Source organism: Crotalus tigris, unplaced genomic scaffold (assembly GCF_016545835.1).
Source record: "Crotalus tigris isolate CLP2741 ecotype Arizona unplaced genomic scaffold, ASM1654583v1 scf7180000018292.409768, whole genome shotgun sequence".
In the NCBI taxonomy this organism is placed as follows: domain Eukaryota; kingdom Metazoa; phylum Chordata; class Lepidosauria; order Squamata; family Viperidae; genus Crotalus; species Crotalus tigris.
The window spans coordinates 351,623-365,775 of record NW_024096926.1 but is presented as its reverse complement, the minus strand read 5'-3'; the positions used below and the strand labels follow the sequence as shown (position 1 = coordinate 365,775).

Genomic DNA, 14,153 nt, shown 5'->3' with positions numbered 1-14,153 from the left:
GAGGGCGGCGGGCCCGCTCACGGGGGGGGGTTGTCGCCCGTTGTCCCTCAGGGCGTTGGGTGAGGGGCGCGAGGCGCCCCCTTTTTCGTCCCCTCAGAATGGCGCCTGAGAGAGGGGGGTGACGCGGGTCCCCCCGGGAGGCCTGCGACCCCTGAGGGAGACTTCGAGGGGTCCCCCATCGTGAGGGGAAACCTCCGCGTAGGGAATGGGGGGGCGGGCTCCCGAACTTTCCCTCACGCGGACTACAGTCCCCATGCTCCCCAGCGCGCCTGAGCCCTGGACCGGCATATGTCAGCACCCGGGCTGATCAGGCATGGGGCCTAAAGGGGGCTTTGCCAGGGGCTGCCTGGTGATTTCCCCCCCTCCAAAAATAAGAGGCAGAATAAGTGAAATTTTCAGAGGGGAAGCAAAGGTGGTCGTCAATCCCTCTCTGTCCCCCCCCCACTCCGGGGTCACGTTCTACTTTTATTATTTATTTATTATTCCATTTCTTTTTGCAGCTTTCTACTTTTATTAATTAATGTCTTGTTCCATTTCTGTTTGCAGACCTATTCTCTGCCCCCCCCTTTCGAGATCACTTTCTACTTTTATTTATTATTGATTTTTTATTCCATTTCCATATGCAGCCTTAATTCTCGGCCTCCCTTTTGAGATCACTTTCTACTTGTATTTATTATTGATTATTCCATTTCCATATGCCGCCCTAATCTCCCTGCCTTTTGAGATCACCTTTTATTTATTTATTAGTTATCCCATCTCTCCACAGCCCTATTCTCTTTCCCCCCTTTTGAGATCACTTTTTTACTTTTATTTATTATTTATTATTCATTTCTATGCAGCTCTTTCTCCCTCCCCTTCGACGTCACTTTCTACTTTTATTTATTCTTATTTATTATTCCATATCTTGCAGTTTACTTGAGGTTTATATGGGGTGCCACATCCCCGTCCTTGCCTGGCCAGCCTGGCATTTGCAATGGAAAATCCGAAAATGTGCCCCCCACCCGCTTCCCCTCCTCCGAGCCCAGTTTTATTTTGGGAGGATAGCAATCTCTTCCCAGGGTGGATGCCTCTGCCGCCCTGGCTTCCTTCCCAGGATTGACAATCTTCCCCCTCCTGCTGGGAACAGGGGGTCTCTCACCCCCTCCGCAGCTCTTCCTGGCCCAGCCTGGAGTCTGAATGGGACAGAAGGGTCTCCTGTCGCCTCCCTTGCTCGCTTGCTCTGCATGGCTCTTCTTGAGTCAGGCTGGTGGGAGAGTGGTATTAATCAGGGTCTTTTCCAGATAAGTCCTTATTTATGAGATAGAGGTACAGATAGTCCTTGACTTACGACCACAATTGTGCCCAACATTTCTGTAGTTAAGTGAGTTTTGCCCCATTTTACTACTTTTCTTGCCACAGTTGTTAAGTGAATCACTGCAGTTAATTAGTAACCCAGTTGCTAAGTGAAGGTCTCAAGGTGATCATGGGCATGCTCAAAGGTCATACCTATGAAAAATGGTCACTTTTTTCAGGGCCATTGTCATTTTAAATGGTTGTTAAATGAGCTGCTATAAGTCGAGGACTGTCTGTAGTCGTCCACTTACAACAGTTCATTTACTGATCTTTTTTTTTACAGATTTTATTTATAATACAGTTAAAAAGAAACAAACATTTGATTTAACGTGACAGTCCAGTATATACATTCTTATCAGATTATTCCACTTTTTACAATCAATTCTTCATCTCTACATATACATCTAAGTTTTATATACAATACTTGTTCTAAAATAACATATATTTCTATCTTAACATTCATCTTTAATCCCGACCATCCTCTTCGAATTCCTCCAGCGGTAAAATTTATCCCAGGTTTCATAATAAACTGATCCACATTTGTCTTTTAATATCATTGTGAGCCTGTCCATTTCCGCGCATGCTAATATTTTATGTATTAACTCTTCCTCTGTGGGAATTTCCTTGCTCTTCCATTTTTGTGCTAAAGCAAGCCTAGCTGCAGTCAGGATGTGTAGCAGCAGGTAGATTGTTCCCTTGTCGTATTTTTCTGTCGTTATTCCCAACAAGAAGAGTTCAGGTTTTAACTCTTAAGTCCAGTGTTAATATATCCCTCAACCAGTTTCGTGATTTACTGATCATTTTTCACACTTACGTCCCCTGGTCCCCAAAATTCAGATATTTGGCTACTAACTCACATTTATGATGGTTGCAGTGTCCTGGGGTCATATTCCCTGTTGCATCTTTCTGACAAGCAAAGTCAGTGAGTAAGCCAAATTCATTTAATGGCTGTGTTACTCAACTAATAATTGCAGTGATTCACTTAACTATGGCAAGAGAGGTTGCAAAATGGGGCAAATGTCACTTAACAAATGTTTCACTTAGCAACAGAGATTTGGGGCTGATTTGTGGTCGTAAATTGAGGATTATCTGTATATAACGCCACCCAACTCACAGCTAGGTGATTCTGGGAGACTTACAGGATTTAAATAAACTTACTGTGTCTCTGAAGTCTACTGTTGGCTAATGAAACCTTAGTAACAATAGTGACTCATTTCTTTTGGCGGTGGTGAGACTTAAAAAAACAATTTTCAGGCTTAACTGCAGGGAGCACAGCTGAATCTATTTGGCAGAGTAGCCTTAATAGCTGTATAAAGGTATTCCTCGACTTACAACTATTTGTTCAGTGACCGAAACACTGAAAAAAGTGGCTTATGACTGTTTTTCACACTTGTGACCATTGCAGCATCCACATGGTTACATGATCAAAATTCAGATACTTGGCATATTTATGAAGGCTGCTGCATCCCTGGGTCATGTGATCCCCATTTGCCACCCTCTGACAAGCAAAGTCAATGGGAAAGCCAGATTCACTTAACCATGTTGCTAACATCTGCATTGATTCACTTAACAAATAACAACAGCAATAAATAATAATAATTAATAACAATAAATAATAACAATAAATAATAATAACAATAATAATAGAAGAGTTGGAAGGGATTTTGGAGATCTTCTGGTCCAACCCCTATTTATCAACTCTATACCAGGGGTGTCAAACTGGATGCATCATGCCCACCCCAGCTCCGGCAATGGGGAAAAAGTCGTGATATGTCATGACATGTCACGTGACTTTGCAAGTTTGACACCCCTGCTCTATACCATTTCAGACAAATGGTTGTCCAATCTCTTGAAAACTTCCAGTGTTGGAGCATTCACAACTTCTGGAGGCAGGTTGTTCCACTGATTAATTGTTTTAACTTTTGGGAAATTTCTCCTTAATTCTAGGTTGCTTCTCTCCTTGATGAGTTTCCATCCGTTGCTTCTTGTCCAGTCTTTCAGGTGCTTTGGGGTATAGCTTGACTCCCTCTTCTTTGTGGCAGCCCCTTTGGAACATTGCTATCCTGTTACCCCTAGTCCTTCTCTTCATTAAACTTCATTAAACTAAGGCACAAAGGTTGATAAATGGAGCAAAACTCACTTAACAAATGTCCTGCTTAGCAGCGGAAATTTTGGGCTCAGTGGTGGTCATAAGTCAAGGACCGCCTGTATTATGCAATCCCGCAGATATTCTGACCCTAGTTCTCCTCTGCCCTAACCATTGAGCAGTGCTTTCTTAAGGGGTTGAAAGCAGGATCAGTGCTTTTCAACTTGAACAACTTTTAAGATATATGGATTTCAATTCCTAGAATCCCCCAGCCAGCCCTGCATGCAAGAGGAAAGATAGATGAAAAAGAGGGATGGAGGAAAGAGAGAGGAAGGATGGGTTCTGGAGGTTGAAATCCATGTGTCTTAAAGTTGCCAAGGTTGGGAAACACTGATCTAGAAGGTCACAAAGGGAAAGAGTGTTCCAGGTATTGAACTGCTGTCCTGGACAGGTGAATTAAAACTGATAAAGTGTTCACAAGTTGCTTATATTTAAAATGGTTGAGTCTGCAAAATTAAAACTAGTATATCTTGTGGAGTGAATTTTCTGATCGTTAACTGGTCTCCAGTATGTGAGTAATTATTAAGTAGTTGCTTAGTAGTAAACAACTGTTTTTCTCTTCTCTTAATTTGAGTGAACATTGAAAAGGAAATTAAAATAAATGAATGAGTTTACGGGGTAATATTTTGGCTGGAAAAGTGGAAGGTCCACCTTGACTTTTGAAACAATTGTCATGCTATACCCATCCTTTCATCTGTAAAAAATGTTATCTGTAAAAAAAAAATCCCAACTGGAAATTATTTTTTTTTAGGTCACAACATAGCTCTGAAATTCAACTGATGGAAATTTGTTGGGACTGTTGATCTTATCTTTGTAGTAATTACATGTTTGGGCATTTATGGTAGTACTCATTGGTGAACTTTTAAATTGGGTCTTAAAATACAGAATATCAGAGTTCGAAGGGACTTCGGAGGTCTTCTAGTCCAATCCCTTGCTAAAGCAGAAGACTCTCTAGTCCAGTGGTTCTCAACCTTTTTAATGCCGTGACCCCCAACTGGTCGTAAGTTGAGAAATACTCAACCGGTCGTAAGTCAAGGACTACTCAACTGGTGCAGCACCGTTTGCAGAATGGGACTTTTGGCGGGCTCAGCAGGGCAGAGACAGCCTGGACAATTCATATTGGCTTTTGAAAGCCAATAGAATTAGACTCTATTCAAGAGAGTCTATTCTATTGGCTTTCAAAAGCCAATAGAATAAAAGGGAGTAGCACAGCTAAGGAAAAGGGGGAAAAAATGGCGGGCTGCATTGTTTGGCGACCCCCGTGAAATGGTAGTTCGACCCCAAATGGGGTCCTGACCCACAGGTTGAGAACCACTGGTCTAGTCTCTTAAAAGCTTCCAGTGATGGGGCACCTTCAACTTCTGGAGGCAAGCTGATCCACTGATTAATTGTTCTAAGTGTCAGGAAATTTCTCCTTAGTTCTGGGTTGTTTCTCTCCTTGATTCGTTTCCATCCATTACTTGTTGCCCTGACTTCAGGTGCTTTGGAAAATAGTTTGACCCCCTCAAATACTGGAACCCTGCTATCATGTCACTCCTAGTCCTTCTTTTCATGAAACTAGACATACCCAATTCCAGCAACTGTTCTTTACATGTTTTATCCTCCAGTCCCCTGGGAATTACCTTTGTTGTTCTTCTCTGCACTCTTTCTAGAGTCTCAATATGTTTTTTTTATATCATGACGACCAAAACTGATGCAATATTGCAAGTGTGGTCTTACCAAGGCATTATAAAACGTTACTAGAACTTCATGTGATCTTGATTCTTTCCCTCTGTTGATTCAGCCTAGGACTGTGTTGGCTTGTTTAGGAGCTGAGCCACACTACCGGCTCAAACTTAAGGGATTGTCCAGTAGGATTCCTAGATCCTTCTCACTTGATGGTAAAATTACGAAATGTTGGTAATCTTTATTAGTCCATTCTAAATTTATCAATTTGGGCATGACTTTGATGCACAGGCTAAATTTTTTTTTTGTTTCTTGTATGTCTGTATCACTAAAATAATGCCAATATTTGCCTCACTGTAGATAAAATTTAGATTGTTAGACCCAATTCCCTGCCAATTTGTTAGCTTAGTATTTGATTTTATTTTTTATTGTGAAAAATTCTGTTGCTGGATTTGTGACATTTTCAATATTTCCTCTTTTTTCTGTATAATGACAAGATGTAGAGTTGTTTGTGAGTAAAATTCAACAACAAAAGAAATAGAGATTGCAGAAGCATTTACCATGCAGCCTTTTCTGATGTTGACAAAATGCCTTCAGATTGAATTGCTACTTCCTTGAAATCTTTTGTTGAATGCATTCCTGTGAGCTATTACTTTAAAATCATTTGATAGGATGAAGAATATAGTTAATCTCAACTCTCCCATTCTTTTGAAAAGAGATTTAAGATTTCTTACGTATTCTAAGATTTAAAAATTCATAAGCTGCAAATTAAGAAATAATCAGGGGATAATTAAGCCCTACCCGTTTGCATGAAACTTTCTAGCAGTTTCTAAAAACAATTTATCTTTTTTTTTGGTAACATTTCAGCACATAACCCTGAACTAATTTACTGTTCCTCAATCTGTATTTATATGGAGTTATATTTTCTGAAGTCAAGGTCCTTATATTTTACTAATTCACCCCATCAGCTCCAATAACTGTCAAAAGTACTCTCACACTGCAAAAATAGTTAAGATTAGACCATGCTGTTGAGGGATGTCCTTTGAACTAGTAGTTTTTTATGGAAAAAAATGTAATTTGCCATAGGGTCCTGTTATAGAACAGGGGTCTTCAAACTTGGCTCTTTTATGACTTGTGGACTTCAACTCCCAGAATTCCTCAGCCAGCGTGCCTGGCTGAGGAATTCTGGGAGTTGAAGTCCTCAAGTCATAAAAGGACCAAGTTTGAAGGCCTGTTATAGAAGCTCTGTGCCAAAATCACTTTTAGCCTATTCAGTGTCCAATCCTGGTCAAAACAGCTTCACTTTCCATTTTCCCAAACAAGGTGGTATGCTGGCATCTATGCATTTCTCTATTATTGAGGCTGAGATATTCCTATGCTGAAACAAGACTGCAAAGAAATGGACGTCTTCAGTACAGGTCATTGTTGACTTAGGATCACAATTGAGCCCAGAGTTGCTAAATGAATAAACTTTGATCATTCCTTATTCTTGGGAAAAAATTCCTTTTTAAGAATTAAAATATGTTCCCATTGGACTGTTTAAATATTTATGCTGGCTTGCTTTTTACCTTATGCTTTGTATGCAGTTTTATTGTGTTTGGTAATACAAATATGAGATGACTCTAACTATGGATTTTTATAAATATATGTGTGACGGAATGAAGGGAACTACTCCTGGCTATTTAAATAATTGGGAACAAAATGACATAAATGCATAAAATAGGTTGTTTTCTCTCAAATTTGTAAAGCAGAAAATCCTTATTAATGTAGTTCCACAATACTGTTTTCCATTAAAAATGTTTTAATCTTCACATTATCACAAGGTCATCTAAGGACAACTAGTACGTTTTCTATTTCAGATTCCTACTAAATCTTTCTCTGGTTAATTGATTATAGAATCTGTGAGTATAAAGCTAGACCTCTCTGTTGTGATGTACATTTTGGAGCAAATGTGTATTCTGAGACATTTCTCATGTTCCGTTTCTTCTGCTTTTTTGGCTGCAAATTCTGCAAGTTTGAAGAAATATTAGAATTCCTGTGCTGAAACAAGAAATTAGTATTCAATCAACTAGACAGCGGTGTCAAACTCAATTTCATTGAGGGCCGCATTAGCATTGCAGTTGCCCTCGGGGTCGGGTGGGTGTGGCCAGGGTGGTGCAGCCTACTGGGTGGGCGTGGATGGAGTGGGTGTGGCCCACTGGGTGGGCGTGGCTAGCTCTACACCGTTCACGTTAAGGGTGCCTGTGGGGGCCTGGGCAGGAGTGGGACAGATCTGAGGGTCTCTGGCAGAAGGGAATGGGACCAGGGCAAGTGCCAAGGCATGGTCCACTGGAGGAGCCTCACTATTCCTCTCAGGCCATGCAGGGGGAGGGGCTTATGGAGCTAAGACTGAATGCGTTTCATCATAGATGGCCACCACAAAATTGTACATTGGCTCCCGGCTGGCCTGGGCCAGGGCCAAGGCAGAGGGGGCTGTTCCCTCACTGTTTCCAGGATGGCTTCGCGGGCCACATGAAACCACTTCGCGGGCCGCATCCGGCCCCCGGGCCTTGTGTTAAACATGTCTGAACTAGATCCTTAAATGTAAGAGTGTGGTATTCTTATCAAAATTTTGAAATATGAAAACATTGCTATATGTGAGGAAGAGAAGAAAATTAAGGAAAAATAATGTATTTCTTCACTATATCTTCCTTTATGATCTCATATTGCTAGGGAAAATAAGTGTTATTTCCAGCAGTGTTCTTTGCCACCCTGTACAGGTAGTCCTTGACTTACAACCATGTGTTTAGTGACTGTTCGTAGTTAGGACACTGGAAGAAATGACTTATGACCGTTTCTCATACTTATGACCATTGCAGCTTCCCCGTGATCACATGATCAAAATTCAGATGCACAGCAACTGATTCAAAGTTATGGTGACTGCAGTGTCCTTGGGTCACATGATCCCTTTTGTGACCTTCTGACAAGCAAAGTCAATGGAGTCCAGGTTCACTTAACAGCTGTGTTACTAACTTAACAACTGAAGTGATTCATTTAACAATTGTGGCAAGAAAGGTCATAAAATGGGGCAAAACTCACTTAACAACTGCCTTACTTAGCAATGGAAATTTGGGTGATTGTAGGTTGAGGACTATCTATATTTTTTTCCCTTTCACATTGTCCTTACCTCTTTGATTTTTGTCTTTATGGCATGAAGCAAATGTAAAATGTGGGTGTATATCAAATGATTAATCAGATATAAAATTTCATTGATCAGGTTGGGGCACTCAGAATGTGGCTTCTAACTAGGCTTGGTATCAGGTTTTTATGTTTACAATGTTTATTATTTGATCAGAATTGAACACTTACAGGGGCTGAAATAATGTTTTCAGATCTGTTGATGGAGAAGAATAAAGTCCTTTGGTTTTACAATAGAAATAGAATTTTGTGGAATCCAAAATTTGTATTCTGAAATGTCTAGGTTTTTCTTGCTATGCCTGAATGTTCAGACAAAAGATAATGGCCAGAAATGCTACATGATCTTGCCTGGCACAAATATATACTTGCTTATGCTATGATTTCTAAAGAAAAGCCATGTCTCTAAAAGCTGATTGTGCCAGGAATTTATTCCAAGGAGCATAAAACTTTTTTTTCAGAGCTGACCAATTTCTTCCAGACAGATTTCAAACTGCTAATCCTTCTATAAAGGTATCTGGTAAAATTAGAATTATAAAGATAGATGGTGACAACATGTTGCTGTACAACTCAGTGGTATCTTTTCAGAACTGAAAGATTCAATTATAAATTTCTGTTAGTTTGTGGGAGGGTAAAGAATCTTCTCAAAATGCTGAACCTCCAGCTTTTGACACGGGAAGTCTGGATCAAAATTGCCCTTAATATCTGAAAGTCCATCAGAAATTGTGCTTTCAGGGTTTTTTTTCCTCCAGAGCAAAAATGAAACTTCTGAACAGCCCAAGGCCAACCTTGAATGCCATCTGGCTAGCGAGGACACTGTTTAGAAAGAAGAGTACATGAAAAATGGAAAGCTTTTTGTGGTTCAGAAGAAACCAGCCCTAAACAATTTGTGTTTCCATGCTTTGGTGAGATCAAAATCCAAAATAGCTTAGGATGTTTTGACCATGAGGAATAAGCTTCTTGGGTTGCAGCAAATCTGGATGACTATAGGCTAGCAGGAAAGAGAAGTAGATGCTCTCTGCTTCTCAGCTAGTGTTGCCTTAATTGTAGCCTCCCTTGTACTTTTTATTTACTTAGCATATGATGAGAACATGACACAAGAGCAGTAAACATACACACAGTCAATTATACACTAAACGTCTGTGGAGATACGGCCATGGTCTCATAACTGGTTATCCAATTCAGCTGTCCAGGCGATCACTGGTATTGCTTCTGCAGATCTTCTAGGGAATCAGAGAACGCACATTCATATTGAGCAGTTTTGCACAATGTGTTTTATAGTTTGCATATCAACACCCTTGCATTTAAAGCAGAGCATTTGTCATAGAATCATAGAGTTGGGAAGCATATCAATCAAAACTAGAGCTGGAAGGGACGTTGGAGGTCTTCTAGTCCCACTCCCTACTCAAACAGGAGATTCCATTTCAGACAGGTGGCTGTCCAATCTTTTCTTAAAGACCTTCAGTGATGGAGCACCCACAACCAAGCTGAGAGAGCACCAAGGATTCCACACTAAATAACCTCTATTGGTGCCTCAATTCAAACATAGATTTCCTTGGAATTAGCTAACATGTCATCTCAGGAAATAACTATTTAGTTTAAGGAGGTTGTCTCAAGTGCCCACATCCTCCCTGAAGAACCTTTTAAGCTTTGGATCCGACATGCAGAACATCATTAATTTTGTCCTGGTACGATAGAAGGAAAGAATGAAAGAGTTGCTGCTCTGCAGAGAATCCCCACCCAAAAATAAATTCCTCTTCTTCTGCCTGTTAGCCTTTACGCCCCACAAATAATACTTTAACGTTTACATCTTCAGTTCTCAATAGCGCACAGAACAAAAGCGATCCAAATCATAGGTATACCGTTACTTAGCAAAACAACCTTCTTTTTACACTTGACTTGTTAAAAGAACCCAAAGCTTTCAGCCGGTGGGTCAGATCAATGAATTCAAGCATGCCCCATAAACTGCCTCAACCATGCAAAAGAGCAAGCAAGGAATGCACTCAGCACCTGAGCTAATAGCTTTTCATTCATTCAAGAGTTGGCTTTTTTCCTCACCCACGGGAAGCAGCCCAAATGTGTAGTTTTCAAGGTCATAAATTTTCTTCGCTGCAGTTTTGTGTGTATTCCTTCTAATAGAAGTCCTCCACGGTTTATTGGAGCTTTTTATTATGCTGGGGGGAGCTCTGTGTGTGTATTCATTTTTTTTGAGACTCCAGGTCATCAGGAACTGCCTCCTGTTGTTAAGTTTCAAGCTTGTAGACACGGAAGAGAGAAACAGGTTGCTTTGAACAGTGCCCAAATCTTGTGTCACATCCTTTAGAGTTGGAGAAAAAAAACATGACTGTTAAGCATCTGATATTTTTGGAGAGCCTTGCCCAACTCTAGCAGTGCAGACTTCCTTTGAATCTGGACAGGGGTTTGGCAAAGTTTTTCCGCACTGACTCTTTTGAGATTTAGTTGTAGGGACAATCCCTGGTTCCTCCCCAGGTATATATAGGTAGTCCTCGACTTACAACCACTTGTTTAGTGACTGTTCAAAGTTACAACGGCATTGGAAAAAGTGCCTTATGATGGTTTTTCACATTTATGAGGGTTGCAGCCTCTGCATGGTCATGTGACCAAAATCTAGCCGCTTGGCAACTGACTCACATTTATGAACATTGCAGTCTCCCGGGGTCACGTGATCCCCTTTTGCAACCTTCCGACAAGCAAAGCCAGTGGGGAAAGCCAGATTCACTTAACAACCATGTTACTAACTTAACAACTGCAGTGACTCACTTAATTGACAAGAAAGGTAAAATGAGACAAAACTCACTTCCCCATTGACTTGTCAGAAGGTGGCAAAAGGGGATCATGTGACCGCAGGACGTGGCAACTGTCATAAGTACGAGTCAGTTGCCAAGGGTCCAAATCTTGATCATGTGACCACGAGGAAGCTGCCATGGTCCTAAAGTGTGAAAAACAGTTGTAAGTCACTTTTTCAAGGCCGTCGTAATTTCAAATGGTCACTAAACAAATGGTTGTAAGTCGAGGACTACCTGTAAGGATTCCGTTTGAACCAGGTTTTCAATCACCCCAGTGGGGCAATAAATTAAGATTATAGTCGACAGCATCAATAATTTTATTCCTAGTGCTTAATAGCCAGGAAATAGAAACATGAAAAAAAATGCTTAGTTCAGACTTTGGAACCCAGCTGGATTTGCTTCATGAAATCAGCGCATTTTGGAGAAGACACTGAGTTTTTAGCCAGCATAGTGGCGCAGATTTAATCCTGCCTGAACTGAGAATTGGGTGGTACAGATAGCATCCGTTGGGTTTGCCTTCTATGAGCAAAGCTCCCCTCCTCCACTTTGCTCAGATTATTAGCAGCTGTCTTGTCTATAATAAACCAACACAGTAAGCAAAAATCTGAAGGAGTTGAAGAGAGGGCTGAGTGCCACATCTGCTCCTATGTACGGTAGGTTAAAGCTTGTGGAAACTTTCTTTCCCCACAAATTTTTGTTTCTGAAACTTTCTTTCCCCACATGTTTTATCCTTAAATTGGCATCTTGCAGAGATATTCCAAGCACCCCAACACCATTTGTAGACAAACCAGAAGAAAGACATAGTTGAATGTCCATTTACTTGCAGTGGCCAATTATTTTGGGGGGTAATGTTCACGAGAATCTGAATTCCATTGTTACCACTTGGTGGCAGGCCCAATTCCCAACTCATTGAAGCCAGTTTAGTGCTTTCAATTATTAGGCATGAGGCTATAGGCAAAGTCATTTGTCCAACAACATGCGCTGTTTCCCCTACCCTGCCTTGGTTAATCAGATTTGGTAAATCCTGAGACACACGATGATTAAATGTGAGCATCCTTTTCTACTGCCTTTTCAATCAATCAGAATAGAGCTGGAAGGGACCCTGGAGGTCTTCTAGTCCACCCCCATCCCCGTTCAAGCAGGAGACCCTCTACCATTTCAGACAGGTGACCATCCAGTCTTTTCTTAAAATCTTCCAGTGTTGAAGCACTCACAACTTCTGAAGGCAAGATGTTCCATTGATTAATTGTCCTCACTCTCAGGAAGTTTCTCCTTAATTCAGGTTGCTTCTCTCCTTGAGTAGTTTCCATCCATTGTTCCTTGTCTTCTGGGGCTTTGGAAAATAAGTTGACCCCCTCTTCTATGTGGCTGCCCCTCAAATACTGGAATATTGCTATCATGTCACCCCCTAGTCCATCTTTGTAGTGGTTACTGAAATACTACTTTTTTTCCAGCCCCTTGTTCATTGGCGTTTTCCCCAATAGCAAGCAGCAACTTTCAAGGTTTCTAACTTGTTCATTTATTAAACTATTTTTATCCTCAATTTATCTCTAAATCTCAAGGCAGGCTTCCAAAAAAGCCATAAAATGATAAGCCACGGAATAAGACAATAAACCAAGCAACTAAATTAATATTTTTTGAGGAAAGTAGGGTTTTTTTTTCCTCGCTAGGCCTTCACTATAGTTTTCATCTATTATCCACCTTTAGATGAAGGGAACCATCTGCTATGTTTTAATAGTTGGGGTCTCTCAAAACTGCAAAAGGGAAACATGCAAGACTCTGAGGTTGTCCAGTCTTCCCTACATTGTGAGCCCATCTTGACTTGAGATCTCTTTCTGTGACAACAGAATGATGTCACAGATTCAGACTTCGGGGTGAGTCTTACCATAGTATGCTTGAAAGAAGAATAGAGCGGGAAGATAAATACTGCTAGTTTTCAGTCTTGCCACTGAAGAAAATGTGGCACGGAGTGGCCAGGGTAAGGTCATTGGATGTTGGACTCTGTTAAACAGCTACATCTAGAGTTTTGAGGATTTTAAAGGATGCTTTACTGTACAATGTTCATCTGTTATAAGTAGCTGTCGGGATCCTGAATGATAAATTATTAAAATAGTAATCCAAGTCTGGGATATTTGCAGGTGGGTTGCAGGTGGGTTTTAAAGAGTAACAACTAAGTTGTGTTTAGTTATTCTTGAAGCAGGATTCGCCCCTTCTATGGTATAACAATGATGGTGTTCACATGATAATCTGAAAATAGCCAATTCGATTTTTTAAATTTCAACTTTCTCTTGGTTTCTTCCACTTCTATCACCTATAGGTTAAGGTTATTGATCGATGGTTATCTCTGCAAATTTGGGTACCTATACCATAATCATAAGGTACATCTGTGGGGGGGGGGAAGCTTCTCAGACGAGATTTTAACACTAGTAGCAGTTTGAAAAGGAATAACAGATTGTTTGTTCAATCACAGACAATGGTTCTGATGTGAGAGAATAAATACTATATTACCCAGCCCAGATCATAGTGTAGCCTCTCTTTCAGTGGCTTAAAAGATAATTGCCTATCTTCCTTTGACAATAAATTATGCATTTTAGGAAACTTTTCTGAAATAGCCAATATTATATTTCTGATACAGTAGTGGGGAAAACTCATTTTACAATAGGGTCCTTAACTTAAAATCCTTTTTCCTTGAATCATAATTACTATTGTTGTAAGTGTACAGATGATTACATGTTTCCGATTCTTTCTTAATGATGAATCAGGCAATGTGTGTTTATAACTTAACAGTAACTTATTTTGTTAATTGGTTTATAACAGCGGTTCTCAACCTATGGGTCGCGACCCCATTTGGGGTCGATCGACCATTTTTCGGGGGTCGCCAAAGAAGGCGATCCGCCATTTTCTCCCCTCAGGGGGCGCCGCCGCGCATGGGGGCACCGCCACGCATGCGTGCCGCGCATGGGGGCACCGCCGCGCATGCGTGCCGCGCATGCGTGCGCCGCCGCACGTGTGCAGAACGTTTGTGTGAT

The 14,153-nt window shown here is 40.9% G+C and overlaps 1 protein-coding gene across 2 annotated transcripts in view; it reads left to right on the top strand.

Annotated features, from left to right (window-relative positions):
- UBAP2 (ubiquitin associated protein 2) overlaps positions 1 to 14,153 on the top strand; it is a 130,947-nt gene that overhangs the window by 135 nt on the left and 116,659 nt on the right. The window contains exon 1 of one of the 2 annotated variants that reach the window (XM_039349541.1): positions 12,970 to 13,102. The exons of the other annotated variant lie outside the window; for it this stretch is intronic. The gene's annotated coding sequence lies outside the window, so the exon portion shown is untranslated. Of the gene's footprint in view, positions 1 to 12,969; positions 13,103 to 14,153 lie in introns of those variants that run through there. 2 annotated transcript variants of the gene reach the window in all.